This window comes from Anthonomus grandis, chromosome 11 (assembly GCF_022605725.1).
Source record: "Anthonomus grandis grandis chromosome 11, icAntGran1.3, whole genome shotgun sequence".
Taxonomy (NCBI): domain Eukaryota; kingdom Metazoa; phylum Arthropoda; class Insecta; order Coleoptera; family Curculionidae; genus Anthonomus; species Anthonomus grandis.
In genome coordinates this window covers 27236138-27253326 of record NC_065556.1, presented here as the reverse complement: position 1 = coordinate 27253326, position 17189 = coordinate 27236138, and positions in this window count along the sequence as shown.

The window sequence follows — 17189 nt, the reverse complement described above, 5'->3', positions numbered from 1 at the left end:
TTTTAACTTCATTAGTTTTCTCCTTTTTCTGTTTTCTGTCTTTTTTTTTATTTTCTTAATTGTAGAGCTTTAGAGTGAACCCAATTTCCTAAGAAATTGACGTAATTTAATTATTTCGTTCAGGCAGTTAAAGAATAAGGACGATCGTCTAAAAGAAATACATTTTTAATTGTTCTCTTTGACTCAAAAGCCTCTTTTCAAAATTTATAGTGATCATCGTCCCATTGTTTCGCTTTTTAAATTAAATTTTAATTGACTTAAAAAGCCCAATTGTTAATATATTAGATGACATTTGAAACCTCAAGAGTTCGATTACGAAATAATTTACAAAAGAAATCAGAATACTTAGCTGATGCTCTCTCTAGAATTCAAATAAACGCATTATAAATGAAAATCTAACCAAGATATCGTATACTTTTTGCAAAATATTGCCAAAAGACTAATTAAAAAAAAAATGAAGAGGTGAAGTTTTAAAACGCTGTTCTCATTGAGTATGTCCTGCCGAGTCAAATAGCAGCAAAAGCGTCACTTTACCAGCATTATTACCAGTGTTTCTTAAATATGTGTTAGCTTTCTCAGTTGTCTTGTTTAATTTTCTTATTATTTGCCACTTTATTAGTTCGCTTGTGCTTCTGTTTTCTGTTCTTTTTTTGTGTTTCTGATTGGGAGGCCTAAGAGTGTCAACTGAAGCCATTTTTTTATGAAATTGAAGTAATTTAATTATTTTTCAAGGCTGTTGAGGAAGAAGGGTAATTTGAACGCTTAGAAGAAATACCTTTTTCCTTATATCTTAAATGTCTATTTTTGAGAAAAGAAGCGAAAAGGTGAGGTTTTAAAAGTGTTTCTCACTAGTAGCACTTTATGGAGCCAAAAGCATTAAAAGCGTCACTTTACGAGCATTATTTCTAGTTTTTCTTAAGCATGTGTTAGCTTTCTTAATTTTCTTGTTTAATTTTTTTATTATTTTTTAACTTTATTAGTTTTCTCCTTTTTCTGTTTTCTGTTTTTTTTTCATTTTCTTAATTGTAGAGCTTTAGAGTGAACCCAGTTTCCTAAGAAATTGACGTAGTTTAATTATTTAGTCCAGGCAGTTAAGGAATAAGGACGATTGTCTAGAAGAAATACATTTTTAATAGTTCTCTTTGACTCAAAAGCCTCTTTACAAAATTTATAGTGATCATCGTCCTATTGTTTTGCTTTTTAGACTTAAAGAGCCCAATAGCAGATACATTAGATGACGTTTGAAACCTCAAGAGTTCGATTAAGAAGGAAACCAGAATACTTAGCTGATGCTCTTTCTATAACTCAAATAAACGCATTATAAAACGAAAGTATTATAACTAGCCCAGGAGAATCTAACCAAGATATCGTATACATTTTGCAAAATATTGCCAGAAGACTAATTCAAAAAAGAGGTGAAGTTTTAAACGCTGTTCTCATTGAGTATGTCCTGCCGAGTCAAATAGCAGCAAAAGCGTCACTTTACCATCATTATTACCAGTGTTTCTTAAATATGTATTACCTTTCTCAGTTGTCTTGTTTAATTTTCTTATTATTTGCCACTTTATTAGTTCGCTTGTGCTTCTGTTTTCTGTTCTTTTTTTGTCTTTCTGATTGGGGGGCCTAAGAGTGTTAACTGAAGCCAATTTATTATAAAATTGAAGTAATTTAATTATTCTTCCAGGCAGTTGAGGAAGAAGGGTAATTTGAACGCTTAGAAGAAATACATTTTTCCTTATATCTTAAAAGTATATTTTTGAGTCAAAAGAGAAGCGAAAAGGTGAGGTTTCAAAGGGTTTTTCATTAGTGATACTCTATGGGGTTAAAATACAACAGAAGCGCTACTTTACGAACATAATTCCTAAATTTTCTTAAGCATGTATTATTTTTGTCAGTTTTCTTGCTTAATTTTCTTTTTAAAGCGAAATTGGAGAACTTGAACGCTCCTTGTAGGAATCAAATTTTTCTTCTTCTCTCTTTTGCTTCTTCATCTTCCTTTTCAAATAAAAAAAATTAAAAACTCATTCCAGCAATTTACTGAAATGTTTGCATTTAGTACATTGATAAGATACCTCAGTCTCAGTTTGTCTATCCACATCTGACAATATAAATATAAAACATTAAGAAATCATCATCTTCTGACCCAACTGAATATCATGTGGCTCTTCTCACGTGCCCACACATGAAAATCCTCTGAAACCAAAAAAAAGTAATCGAACACTATTAAACAAAAGGCGAACACCTCGTTGTTTATTTGTTCACACGGTTCAAGTACAATACACTTGTCAAGCAGCGAATGGATGGATAACTAAGAGTGGACAAGCGATTTAACAAGCCGGAGATTAGGTTACGAAGGCCCCAATCGCCTTAATTTATGCCCCGCCCGGACCCTTTAAGGTGTCGCTGCGTAATCTGATCCAAACCCAACTCGTTCATTTTCCATCCTCTTTTTTTTATGGTATAAATACAAATTGGCCGCAAAAATGGGACCTGCGGTTCAATACGACATTTAACAAGGTAAATTTGCTAAATTTATTATTTATTAGAGGATCTTGTTGTGAGAAAAGAGATTCGACTACCCAAACTAATTTGTTTCAGACACTGAAATTCGCCTTTAACATCGAAGAATTAAAAAAATTATAGCATAATTATCTTCCTGCTCAATTGCCTAAAGGAAATTAAAAAATTACATCAAACTGAAGAAATTTTAAAACATGACAACAAATAAAGTGGAAAAATAATAAAAAAAATTAAATAAGAAAAATGAGAAAACTAACACATACTTAAGAAAAATTAGAAATAATGCTCGTAAGGTGACGCTTTTGCTACCACTGACACTATAGGGATCTATTAATGGAAACATGCCTGGAAAATGAAAGAAATAATTCAATTACACTTAGTTCTTAGGGAACTCGCTCTCGCTAATACACTTTAAGGCCGCCCAATGCTTTGTTGTATATTTTTTTGTGAACATTCAAAGACAAGTAGTTAAAGACAGTTCCTTAGCCAATAAAAAATCTAAGCGAATGAAACATAAGCTCGCCTTAACTATTGACATTGGCAAGAAACTCTATGTTTTATAAATATTCTTAAACCTCTTCCAGGCAATTGAAGGTAAAGTGAGTGAGTCTAGGAATAAGTATTCGGAATTCTAAATAATTTGAGAGTTTCCTTACAGGCTTTTGAATTACCTTGAAGTGCCTGGAATAATTTTCCTAAATATTTTCAAAAGAGGGTGCTAAAAATAACTTCTAAGGAAAAAAAAAATTCAGTTAGTACTCGTGGAATTGGAACACAATTTATGAAACCAGATTGCTTCAGCTTGACTTATATTGAAGAACAAATTAATAAAACCGAACTTATATTGTCAATAGATCGTTGACTGATTAGTAGTGAAACCAGTCCAATATTGAACTAAAAAGACGAATCAGTTGATTTGAATTCAGTTTTTTCAATTTAATCCAATTTGAGTGCTCTTTTCTGAAGTATATGCAGTGCCTGGAAGCATTTTTTGGAACCTTGTTTTTTTGGTTTAACAAGGTATTGTTGAGGGTTGCTACGCATACCAGATTAAACGGAATTACATTTTTTTTTAATTATCTTTTGAGTTATTTTTGAAAGTTGTATAGTTTTTGAGTAGAATGAGAAAAACTATACCAATCGTTTTTTTTTTGCATAAAAATATTATTCATTTCTTTTCTAGTTGTAATGTATATCAAATTATAGGGAATTTAATTCCCTTCAAAAAGTGTCTTGTGAGTTTTCTTTTGCAAATGGATAGTTTTTGAGTTAATGGGGAAAAACTGAATACCAATACGTACCCCTAGTTCTTTTGCATAAAAGTATTAATTGCCTCGTTTCTAGTTGTAATGCACATTAAATTATAGGTAATTAAATTCCCTTTAAAAAATACCTTTTGAGGTTTTCTATAAAATTGCATATTTCTGAGTTTAAACACTCTTCCAGGCAATTGAAGACAAACTTAGTAAGTCTAGATCTGAGCTCTAAATTTAGGGAATTTTAGTTTTTTTTTAGGCTTCTAAGTCACTTTCAGTGTCTGCAATTATTTTCTAAATGTTCTTAAACCTCTTTAACATAATTGAAGATAAAGTAAGTGAGTGCAGGACTACAGGCTTCTAAGTCAATTTAATTTCCTGGAATAATTTAAAATAAATTTGATTAAATTTGATGATCTCATCTTGGACGTTTATTTTTTATGATCTATATCAATCATGTTTCTTAATGTTTTCATCATTGTAAATTTGCCCTTTATGCAGGTAATATGAATCTTTGGATAGTTTGGATAATTCCTTACTAATAAAAGAAAATTTGAGATGCCTTGACAATTACTGTAAGCTTAACTTATTTTGCTTTTTAGAACGAGGAGGGATAATAATTATGGCAATTTGGTTGTCTTCCCCAATTACCTGGAAGAAATCATTAAATTACATTCAATTAAACACATTTTAAAACACGAAAACAAACAAATGCATAAAGTGAATAAGAAAATTAAACAAGAAAAATGAGAAAACTAACACATACTTGAAAAAAACTAAAAATGATGCTCGTAAAGTGACGCTTTTGCTGCTCTTTGATAACATATGGTCTATTTATATGAATAACCTTCAAAGCCTTATCTTTTCCTTAAACAATTGCCTGGAAGTATTAGGATAATTAATCTAAAATACTTCATACAGTCCAAAAAATTACACTGGGTGGTTTTACTATTTAAAAAAAATTACACAAGAAAAGCTCTGATTATTAACAAGAATAAGAAGGAGAAGTAGAAATTGCTTCTAACATTAAGAAAAGACACGAATTATGGCATTTTGGTTTTCTTCCTCAAATGTCTGGAACTGATCATTAAATTACATTAACCTGATTTTTTTTTTTAAAACAAAACAAATAAATGAATAAAGTGGAAAAATATTAAGAAAATTAAAGAAGACAAACCAGAAAAATAACAACTACTGAAGCAAAAAAGCAGAAATAATGCTCGTAGAGTAACGCTTTTGATACCGCAGGGTCCACTAACATTATTAATCCTCAAACCCTCACGGTTTCCTCACTTAATTACTTGGAAGAATTAGAACTTGCTAATTTATCCATTTATTAAAAAAATTACAGAGGATCGGATTATGAACAAGAATAAGAAGGAGAAGAAGAAGAGGAGCGCTGAAAAAATTGAAATCTTTTAAAACGATTACAGACAGTTAAATCAGCCACGGGAGAATTAGTGGGGTAATTTATAAAGCAGGTAGAGATAAGTCGGACTCGGCCCATTCTAGAGGTGTGTCTTGCCAGAGTAATTTGTTGGCGGTTCTGAAACGTTTGCTTAACCCAAGATTAAAACTAACTGATAATTACATAATAACTACGTTCGGAGAGACAGCAACTGTTAGGGCACCATTAATAAACGACCGTTTAGTAATTTATTTGTTTAATTACTGATCCATAACGGCGAGCCATCGGATCAGGGAGGAAGGGGGGGAGAGAGAGAGAGTAACGAAAAAAAAATGAATTCTGGGCGGGTTTTGACAGGCGACGATGTCAATTAACAATATTTTAGCGTGGCGATTGACCGTGCAAGATTGGAACGGTTAATGCACAGTTTTAAGGCCGTCGGTATTCATTTATTATGATGGAATTATAGTGTAGTAGAAATGAAGAACTGCACTCCTTGGAAGGTAGGTTTGAGTAGTTAGAAGATTATTACAGGAACTCAACATCCAGGAATATGACTGTCAAGCTACTAATTCAGAAAACCTAATCACAGATTTACTGAGTTACAATTACCTGGAAGAGGTTTAAGAATATTTAAAACATTATTCCAGGCACTTAAAAAGCTTGAAAAAAGACTGAAATTACTTAAAATTTTGAGGTCAAACCTGGCCTTAATAAGTTAACTTCGGAAAATGGTTTTAAATTCAGAAATACTTAATTTCCTAGAGAAACTGAGGAGGTATTTTAAAAGAGAAATAAATTCCCTATAAGTTGATATGCATTACAACTAGAAACAAGGCAAACAATATTTTTATGCAAAAAAACTAGGGGGGAGAAATCAATTCCCTATAATTTGATATGCATTAAAACTAGAAACAAGACAAATAATATTATTATGTAAAAGAACTAGAGGTACGTAGGTTCAGGTTTTCCCCATTTATTCAAAAACTATGCATTTTCGGAAAAAAACTCATAGGACACTTTTTAAAGAGAATTTAATTTTGTGTTATTTGATATGCATTACAACTAGAAAGGAGACAAATAGTATTTTTATGCAAAATAACTAGGGGCATGTATTGATTTAGCTTTTCTCATTTTACTCAAAAACTATGCAATTTTCAAAAAAAAACTCAATTAATCATATTTCAAGAGAATTAAATTTCCTTTAATCTGATATGCGTAACAATCTTCATTGCCCTTTTAAACCAAAAAACCAACTTAGAAAATAATTCCAGTTACCCAAAAAGCCTCAGATGCCTAGAAAACAGCACTCAAATTTATTGAATTTAAAAAACTGGATTCAGATCAACTTAACAACTTTTTTCATTTAGGATTCAGAGTCATTTTTGGAACTCACTTTTAAGAATAATTAGGATATTATTCCAGGCATTTAAAATATGTAATTCAAAAATCTATAATTAGAGACTCTGAAATTATCTAAGAACCAGAAGGCTTATTCCTATATTCACTCGCTTTACCTTCAATTACCTGGAAGAGGTTTAAGAATATTTAGAGAATTATTCCAGGCACTCAAAAGCCTGAAAAAAGACTGAAATTATCTAAAATTTTGAGGTCAAACCTGACCTTAATAGGTTTGCTGTAACTTCGGAAAATGGTTTTAAATTCAGAAATACTCAATTTCCTAGAGAAACTGAAAAGGCATTTTAAAAGAGAAATAAATCCCTTATAATTTGATATGCATTACAACTAGAAACAAGGCAAATAATATGTTTATGTAAAAGAACTAGGGGTACGTATAGGTTCAGGTTTTCCCCATTTACTCAAAAACTATGAATTTTCGGAAAAGAACTCATAGGACACTTTTTAAAGGGAATTTAATTTCGTGTTATTTGATACGCATTACAACTAGAAAGAAGGCAAATAGTATTTTTATGCAAAATAACTAGGGGTACGTATTGAATGAGCTTTTCTCTTTTTACTCAAAAACTATGCAATTTTCAAAAAAAACTCAATAAATCATATTTCAAGAGAATTAAATTTCCTTTCAAGGTACTCAAAATGCCTCAGATGCCTAGAAAAGAGCACTCAAATTTATTGAATTTAAAAAACTAGGTTCAGATCAACTTAACAACTTTTTTCCTTTAGGATTCAGAGTCATAAAATTAAAAAGAGGTTTAAGAATATTTAGACAATTATTATTCCAGGCCTTCAAAGTGATTCAGAAGCCTAAAAAAATAGTCAAATTACCTAAAATTTAGAGGTCAGACCTAGACTTACTAAGTTTGCCTTCAATTCAAAGACTAGAATAAAATTGAAAATAAGCTCAAAAATCCGAAACATCATCAGTGTCATTTTTCTGTAATTGTGCAAGTACACCAAATTTTCTAGATAACTTAGATTACAGATAAATGTCTCCTTTCAATGACTCAATCAACCAAATAAAGATGCAGATGTATCGTCTTACAACCCAAGCCACAAACAGCATATCCATGACACTTAAACTTAATAAATCTCGATATAAGTGTTGACTCGTTAGACCGAAAAATTTCTATTAATTCAGGTAAAACGGCACACTTATTCAAGCCATTGTGTCCGAAAAGTGCATAAAACCATCTGCAACAAAAGACCATCGACACCAAAAGAAGTCAAAAGCGGTCCAAGTGTTATTTGGTCACCGATACACAAAAGATCCCTTATTTTTCCTATTAAGGGCCGCCTTCTAATTTCTATTAGCGACCATATAAACGCTATTATAACTCGCACAGTTTCGGTAATATTTTCACAATGTCACCGTTTCTAAGAACATAATAGAAATTGAGCTGTGCCCTAAAGTGGACGTCCCGGTAATAATGAACCTCTTCAAGGTGCCAGCGGGGGATCATTCGTTTCTAACAAATTTGTCTTTTACCTGGTATTCTTGGACCCATGTCATCTTACTGTGTAACATATTACCTTCAAAGTAACTTTTAATATACCTAAAATGTAATTCACACGATACGTATATAACGCGAGGTTGACAGGGGGTACTTTTAGATCAAATCTGGTCATTATTTCTATATCACTTACTTATTTATTTATTTATTTGTACTTGACAGAGAGACTTGATTTTAAAGAGTAAGGTACCAGTTTGACTACCATATCCTTAATTGCAGCCTTAAAACTTTCATCCTTTTTACGTGTTCTGTAGGGAGTTAGATAGGGGAATAGTTTTATACATTTAAAACTTTAAAGAAAACCCATTTTTTTTTAAATTTCTATCAACTTTTTTTGAACAATTAATACATTTTCTAACACGCTATCATTTCCTCAAAAAATTATGCTATATTTAACATTAGATTCAAGGTAAATGAAGTACAGAATTAATAAGGATTTTTCATTGGGGTATTTTCCAACTGCTTCATTACCATAACAAATAGGATAGTTTTTTTTAACTTGATTTGAGCTAATATGTTCTTTAATAATATACCAGCAATAATATTATTAGTGTCATCAGCATAATTTGACAATATTTTGTATAGGTGAATTTATTAGGAGATCAAGATCATTAATAAATATTATGAACAACACCGGACCAAGTATGCTGCCTTGTACAATTCCTATAGAATAATCTGTATTCCCATCCTTTGACATTTTTACTATTTATTTTCTGTTATTAATGTTGGACCTAAATGACTCTGTAACATTATTATAATACGAAGTAAAATAAGAAATATATTAGTACTTGGAATAAAATAAATAATCATTTAAAATGCCCGAAATATTTTAATAATTATATGAAATGCCACACATAAAAACGTGAAAAATGATTTGAAATGCATTAAAAATAACATACATTACATACATAATATTCAGTGAACGTTATATTCCTAGAATAAATAAAAAATGACTTGAAATACTATTATTTTAAATACCTGTAATGAAATAAAAATTATTGGAAAGGCGTATGATATGAAAAGGAACACCTAGAATAATTAAATGCCTGGAATAAAATTAATAATTATTTCAAATTTCTGAAAGGCTGAAGAGAAAATATACGAAAAATGCGTGGAATTAAGTGAAGAAGTATTTTAAATTTATTTAGAATAACTTCGAGGGTTTTTAGCTGGAATAAAATAAAACATTAAATTAACGTCATGTGCTTAGAATAAAATACGATATACTCGAAATACCTGAAAGAAAATAAATAGTATTTAAACTGTCTGAAATAAAATAAGAAGTAATGACTGACTGAAAGATTTGAATTGTTTGAAATACATATTCTATGACAAGGAACGAAATAAAACTAATAAATATTTTAAATTCCAAGAAGGCCTAAAAAAATTACCTAAAATGCGTAGAATTAAATTCAAATTGATTTTAAATGCATTAAATTTTTTTTTAAAATAGTGGAATAAAGTAAAAACCTTAAATTAACGTCATGTGCCTGGAGTCAATAAAAAACGACTCAAAATACTTGGAAGAAAATTATTAATATTTTATGTACAATTTTAAAAAAATGCTGAAATAGGTATCTAATCAATTTCAATGTACAATAATTGTGCAAATTTTCAAAATTGTATTTTTCCTAGTTTTTGAGTTGTGATAAGTTTTTTTAGGAAAAAATTAATTTTTTTAAAAAAAAGCTGTAATAGGTGTTTTTTAAATTGTCTTTGAAGTTTTTCTCACTCAGTAGCAATACAGGACAAATTCCGCAGAATTTATTTATACTATATGAGGCGGGTCATTCCAAAGTGATTCTTGTCCACTTTGAAGAATTGTTGGCAGATTGAAAAAAAATGGATAAGTTGAGGTTTACCAGCATTGTTGCTTAAACTAACACTTTATTATTATACATTTTGATATTCGAAAATTTACAAAGGTTGTCCCATAAATCAGTTTTGCTTGGAATGTCTTAAAAATAAAATTGAATTTTGGACAAGATGCATTTTGGAACACCGCTGCGGATTAGTCGCATTATGGAAAAACAAATTAGACAAATCTTGTAGTATTATAACTATATTTTTTTAGTTTATTTAAACTCAAAATAAAACAAAAGGCCAGCATTAAACTAAATTAAACATTTTATTTCGTATGACAAATTTTAATTTATCAACTGAGAAACAAAAAAAGTGGTTGTTAACAAAAAAACGCTTTAAAAAACTAAATTTTAAGGTCTTTAGGCTCCTCTGATAATTGGCAAAAGTTATCATCTTCTTTCTCTTGGATAGTATCAGAGTTCTCCATTATTTCTTCCGATGTAATACAGCTTTCCATTAAGTTTTTAAAAAACTCACACTCAGAATTGTCCATCCACTGGTTACCAAAATGAGAGTTCAATAAGGTTTGAATATCTTTAACTTTCGCAGGTTTCATGGGCACTTCTTTTGGAAGATTTTAAAGACTTAATGTTGGAACTATTTTTGCCGCGCTTCCATAGACTTGCAGACTTGCCAAAATCACTTCAATAGAATTCCTCTCCTCGCACTGTCACATCTCCTTTCTTGTTCTTCGTAAGAATGATCCTCTTACATTGAGATATTTTAATGTCACGACTGCACTCCTTTAAGCTGTTTTTCGCCAATCTCGTACCTGACAATCTTCTAATGTAAAAACTGTTGCTTTTTCTGCAAAGAGTTCTATATAGGTGTTTGGGTTTGTTAGAGTAGGCATCTTTCTTAATTTTTTCTCTATTCTGCCAAACACACGGTCGGATGGTAAAAAACAGTGACCCCTGACTGGAAAAACTAATTCAATTTCTTTTAAAGAAATTAAAGAAATTTTACTCAAATAGTAGACCAGCATGCCAACCATTACTGATTTTCTATTTTGTCCTCCGCATCCGTCTGCACAAAGTCTTAGTTTCTTAATGTTGTTCATATCAATAAATGAAAGCAAGTAAAATACTCCAGACGCGATTTCATTTGAGCTTTTTTGGTATTTGTGCTCCATCCAGGTGAACGAAAATACGTTTATTTTTGTTAATTGAGACGAAGACGTCCCTTTTACAACAGAAAAATTATAAGTATATAGTTGCCTACTGTAATATGCTACTTGATCAGGTACTTTTGGGTTTACTAAATTTTTTTGACAGTCATAGAAGAAAGTCAACATCCCATCTTTCTCTTCCTTCAAAAAGTCATAAAATGTTTTACTGCGCAACTTATGTACCCTTTTTTCAAAAATAAGTTGGTTTTTTAGATTAACATCTTTTGTTGTCTTTATTTGCTCTGATAGCGAGATACATTTTGAGCAAGCGTCGGTAACTGGTGACCCAAAGCCAATATTATAATCTTGTGTGAAAATTTTTCTAAAGAAACTTCTTTTTACCTTTAAATTATTGGGCGCAGTATTATTGTACATGTCCATTATTTTTTTAATAGATTTCACAAGAAAGGTACTGTCTCATACTTTTACCTCTACAGTAATGACTTTCTACACCTTTTAATCTTTCAATAAAAGCCTTCACAGAGTTCCTTTTCACTATATTTAATTCCTTTAATCTAGCGCCACCTCTTTTTTCAACAGGCATTTTACCAGTTTTAATATAGCGATTAGCAACCCTTTGAACTCTGCTCTTTGTTACATGTAAAATGCCTAAAAAAGTTTTTTGACAGACCTGTATATGGAACTTATCAGTATTGTACACTTTGATATTGTAATTTGTTTTGTTGATGAGGTTGGTTTTGTAGCTCTGTCACGTTTTGGCTTTCTTATATCAATATATTTCAAAATAAATGCATCTTGTACCTATTTTTTCTTAACTCACGTCTATCATTTTTAGTGGATGACATCGATAAGTAGCTTTGGTGGAGTGATTACAAGTCGGGTAAACCGGTGGTTTATTCGCAGAATACCTAAAAAGCAACCAAATTAATAATGTAGCAAAAAAAAACAACAAAAAACTAGGAATAACAAGCCTTACCTCTTTTCTTTTTAAATATTCTTTTGCCACAAATTTGGATCGGATATTTTTTTTCGTCCTCTACCACGTGGTACAGCTTTAATTGTTTCTTCCGCCATTATTAAATTTTACAAATGACCACTCTACTAACGTCTTACTCGCGTAAAAAGTTGCAAACATCAATGACGATAGGAATAAAAAACGCACCACAACAAAGACGTCATTATAACTGCAATAACAATAATGTCCACGTTAGATTTCGCGCGAAATTAAAATCCGACTTTGTGATTGGTTAGTTGGATATGACTCGCTTTGAAACAACACCTCTCGCGGATAAGAAGCATTTTGGAATAACACGGAAAATATGAATGCATTTTTAATGGGATTAGAAGCAATTTGGGCGAAGATTATGTGTTTCAGCTGCAAAATGTCAACGTATATTTTTGATATAGGTATCATACTCAATTTGGAAAAAAAGTGGACAAGACGCACTTGGGAATGACTCGCCTCATATACAGAAAAAATGATCTTGATAACGTGAAAAAATGAAAGTTACATAAGTTATGACGTCATAATATAATAGTCCGTAGTTTTACGGGTATTACCTACTTTTTTCTAATAAAAGACAAATTATAGGTATATTGGCAATTGAAGAAGTGATAGCGAACCTAACGTCTCTTATTGGTGGTTCCTCTAATTTTGAAGATGACTGGGTTAAAAAATTCATTAAAACGGTATTGTTGCTTTATATTCTCCCAACGTTGTTGCCTAATTTATAACTAATCTTATGCTTCTACAACTAGACCTGTTTGAGTTAATACCAGTAATCAATGATACCAGTTTTTCTTCTAAAATAGTTAATCTCTCAGGGAAATTAGAGATTATCTTGGATGTCAAAAACACTATCATGCTTGTTAATGCTTTATTCCAGAGCCGGTCAATTTTTGAAGTTTTTTGCCTTGACTTTCTACATCTTTTACAATCCTCCATTAGACACTGCAATGTTCTTGCAGTGAACACACATTTGATCGCTCATTTTAATTCTGCTGCAGTACCCTTTAACTCACCAAACTTATTCATTGGTACTGATAGGAGTGAACCTATTATCCACAATTAGAAGTGCACTTATCAGGTTTATTATTTTACACACTAATTATTTTTTTCAATGTGTGACTTTACTTTTTCCAAAACTAAACAGAAAATTTGCACTGATATAAAATTTGAATTATCACTTGGTAAAGACTTGATTTAAAGAACATTAATGCTAACGGGTCTTAGCTGTGAACTGAATACTATGGGAATCATTTGGAAATTCTGTCATTGAAAGAGTTTTCTATGATATGCCATAAAACCTCTTTATGAACCATAACGCTGAAATTTGCACCCAAGTAAGTGATAAGTCAATAGTCATCAGCCTGAATTGGTCAAGCTATGGAAAGGAACACCTAGAATAATTAAATGCCTGGAATAAAATAAATAATTCTTTCAAATTCCCGAAAGACTGAAAATTTTACGAAAAACGCGTGGAATTAAATAAAACATTAAATTAACGTCATGTGTTTAAAATAAAATAAAAAATACTCGAAATTCATGAAAGAAAATTAATAGTATTTGAACTGTCTGAAATGAAATAAGAAATATTGACTAACTGAAAGACTTGAATTATTTTAAATTCCAAGAAGGCCTAAAAAAATATACAAAATGCGTAGAATTAAATTCAAATTGATTTTAAAAGCATTAAAAATTTAGAGGAATAAAGTAAAAACCTTAAATTAAGGTCATGTGCCTGGAGTCAATAAAAAACGACTCAAAATACTTGGAAGAAAATAAATAATATTTTAAGTACAATTTTTAAAAACGCTGAAATAGGTATCTAATCAATTTCAATGGACAATAATTGTGCAAATTTTCAAAAGTGTATTGGTCTTACTTTTTGAGCTGTGAGCATATTGATAAACTTCTTTAGGAAAAAATTAATTTTTTTCAAAAAACGCTGTAACAGGTGTTTTTTAAATTGACTCTGAAGTTTTTCTCATTCAGTAGCAATACAGGACAAATTCCGCAGAATTTAATTAGACTATATACAGAAAAAATGATCTTGAGAACGTGAAAAAATGAAAATTAAATAAGCGATGACGTTATAATATAACAGTCCGTAATTTTACGGGTATTACGTACTTTTTTCTAATAAAAGACAAATTATAGGCAATTGAAGGAGCGATTGCGAACCCAACGTCTCTTATTGGTGGTTCCTCTAATGTTAAAGATGACTGGGTTAAAAAATTCATTAAATCGGTATTGGTGCTTTATATTCTTCCAACGTTGTTGTCTAATTTACAACTAATCTTATGCTCTACAACTAGACCTGTTTGAGTTAATATCAGTAATCAATATTACCAGTTTTTCTTCTAAAATAGTTAATCTCTCAGGGAAATTAGAGATTATCTTGGATGTCAAAAACACTATCAGGCTTGTTAATGCTTTATTCCAGAGCCGGTCAATTTTTGAAGTTTTTTGCCTTGACTTTCTACATCTTTTACAATCCTCCATTAGACACTGCAATGTTCTTGCAGTGAACACACATTTGATCGCTCATTTTAATTCTGCTGCAGTACCCTCTAACTCACCAAACTTATTCATTGGTACTGACAGGAGTGAACCTATTATCCACAATTAGAAGTGCACTTATCAGGTTTATTATTTTACACACTAATTATTTTTTTCAATGTGTGACTTTACTTCTTCCAAAACTAAACAGAAAATTTTGACTGATATAAAATTTGAATTATCACTTGGTAAAGACTTGATTTAATGAACATTAATGCTAACGGGTCTTAGCTGTGAACTGAATACTGTGGGAATCATTTGGAAATTCTGTCATTGAAAGAGTTTTCTATGATATGCCATAAAACCTCTTTATGAACCATAACGCTGAAATTTGCACCCAAGTAAGTGATGAGTCAGCAGTCACAATAACACCGGATTTCTCACAATAAATCCGGCAATTTGAAAACGAAAATTTCCAAGAAAAAAACATTTTATCCCCGCTCCCCATGGTTGTTAACGGTGCATTTTCGTATCTCTTTTACAAATTTAAAGTCATCAAGCGGAGACGTCCACATAACATGATGATGAGCATTGTTAGTCGACCGTAATACCAGTTAGTCGACTCATTACGTTCGGGTTTTATTACAAACGAGCGGACGATAGCGATCGGTTTCCCCAAAAATTCCGACTTTATGTTATGACACGGCCGAGTTACAGTTTCAAACGGCCCTGGCTATAAATTTGATGGATATCAACGAGCAGACGCGGACGGATAAATTATTGATGATGATCATTCCCGAAAAGAAAAAGCGAGCGGAACGGGTTTTAAAACATGATCACATTAAGCAAAAACCAATGTTAGCGGCACCTTCTTTCATATATTTTTTCTTCTTCTTCTATGGGAGAACACAAAAGTGCTGTTAGTACCACTTTAGGGTCCAAAAAGGAGATTGGATCGATGGGGGTTATACGAGGGTTACTACATAGGATGTAAAGACTGAATGACTAGTATCTGAGCAGCTTCTGCTAGCTGTGAATCTATGACGAAGCATCTCATTTATAAATGGATTTTTTTTTCTTTTTGGTGTTAGATCCTAAATATTCCTCATACAGTTTCAATACTGATTACTCGTCTTTCTATTTTTGAGTGTCTACTGCGTTCAATTGCCTTAAAAGGTCACTCTTCTGATTTTTGACGATGACTGACTTGGATTATGATTTTTACAAATGAAGATTATCATTTTATAGCAATCGTCTGCGTAATAGAGATTTCTGCAAGAAAATGTGTCAATTTTTTCCAGTTTCTATCACAATTTGCTCCTTACTAATATCCTCAATTGTCTTGAAATGATAATTTTCTTGAGTAATTATGTAATTGATCTATGTTATCAAAGCGCAGAGAAACGAGCATTATTTCCAGTTTTTTTTTGAGCAGTTGTTAGTTTTCTCGATTTTCGTGTATAATTTTCATATTATTTTTTCACTTTATTCATTTATTTGTCTTCCTATTTTAACAATGTTTGTGTTTGATGTAATTTAATGATTTTTCCAGACAGTTGGGGAAGAAGACGTAAATGCCATAATTCTTGTGTTTTGGCTAGAACAAATCTCCTAATTCTTCCAGGTAATTGATTAAGGAAAAAGTGACTATTTGAAGAATAATTAAAGTCCAACAAAAGCGGCACTTCAAGAGCCTTATTCTCTTTTATTAAGGAAAAAGTCCATCTGAAGTGGAGTCAATGTAACAAGGAGAAGAAAAGTTAGTAGGGGAAGTCTTTTCTTCAAAAATAAAGTGTTAATCCTAATTTAATTTTAGGAGTGATGCATTTCGGCAATATATATATAAGCTGTTTATATTTTGTAAATGTGTTAAGTAACTTTCTAGTCTTATGATGGCAAGAACAATTGCCGAAATGCATCACTCGTCAAATAAAGTTTAGCATTTTATTTATGGGGAAAAAACTTCCCACACTAACTTGCCACTTTACGAATAGTGGCACTTAAACATTCACAATTTTTGGTAATTAAGACTCGTTGTTCTACCGTATAATACTCCAGGTTTATTAACTCTCATCTGTCACGTCCAAATCATGTGACAATATTACTGCCAAATATGGCGCGCCAAATTCAAATCTTGCTTGTTCTTATTGAAACACTTTTTAGTAATCGTCTGCGATTCCCGGATCTCCGATAGAGATTTCTGTCTATAAAATGTAGGTAAAAAGTCAACTTGTTGCAGTTCCTACCTCTAATTTACTACTTACCTGGTATGCCCATTTACCTTGAAATGATATTTTTTGTGAATAATTTTAATTTTTAAGGAAGAGGATTATCATTGCAATTCTTTGCGATTCGTAAATCTTAGTTGGAGATTGATGTCAGAAAATAACTAATAAAATTAGCAGCTTCCTTTGCTGAAAAAAAGCAGTTTTTCACAAAACTAAATGAACATTTCTCATTTTTGATTCAAGGCATAAAAGTCTTTCTATTTTTGAGTATCTACTGCGTTTGACCATTCACACACACCTTCAATTGCCTTAAAAGGTCACTCTTCTGACTTTTGACAATGACTGACTTG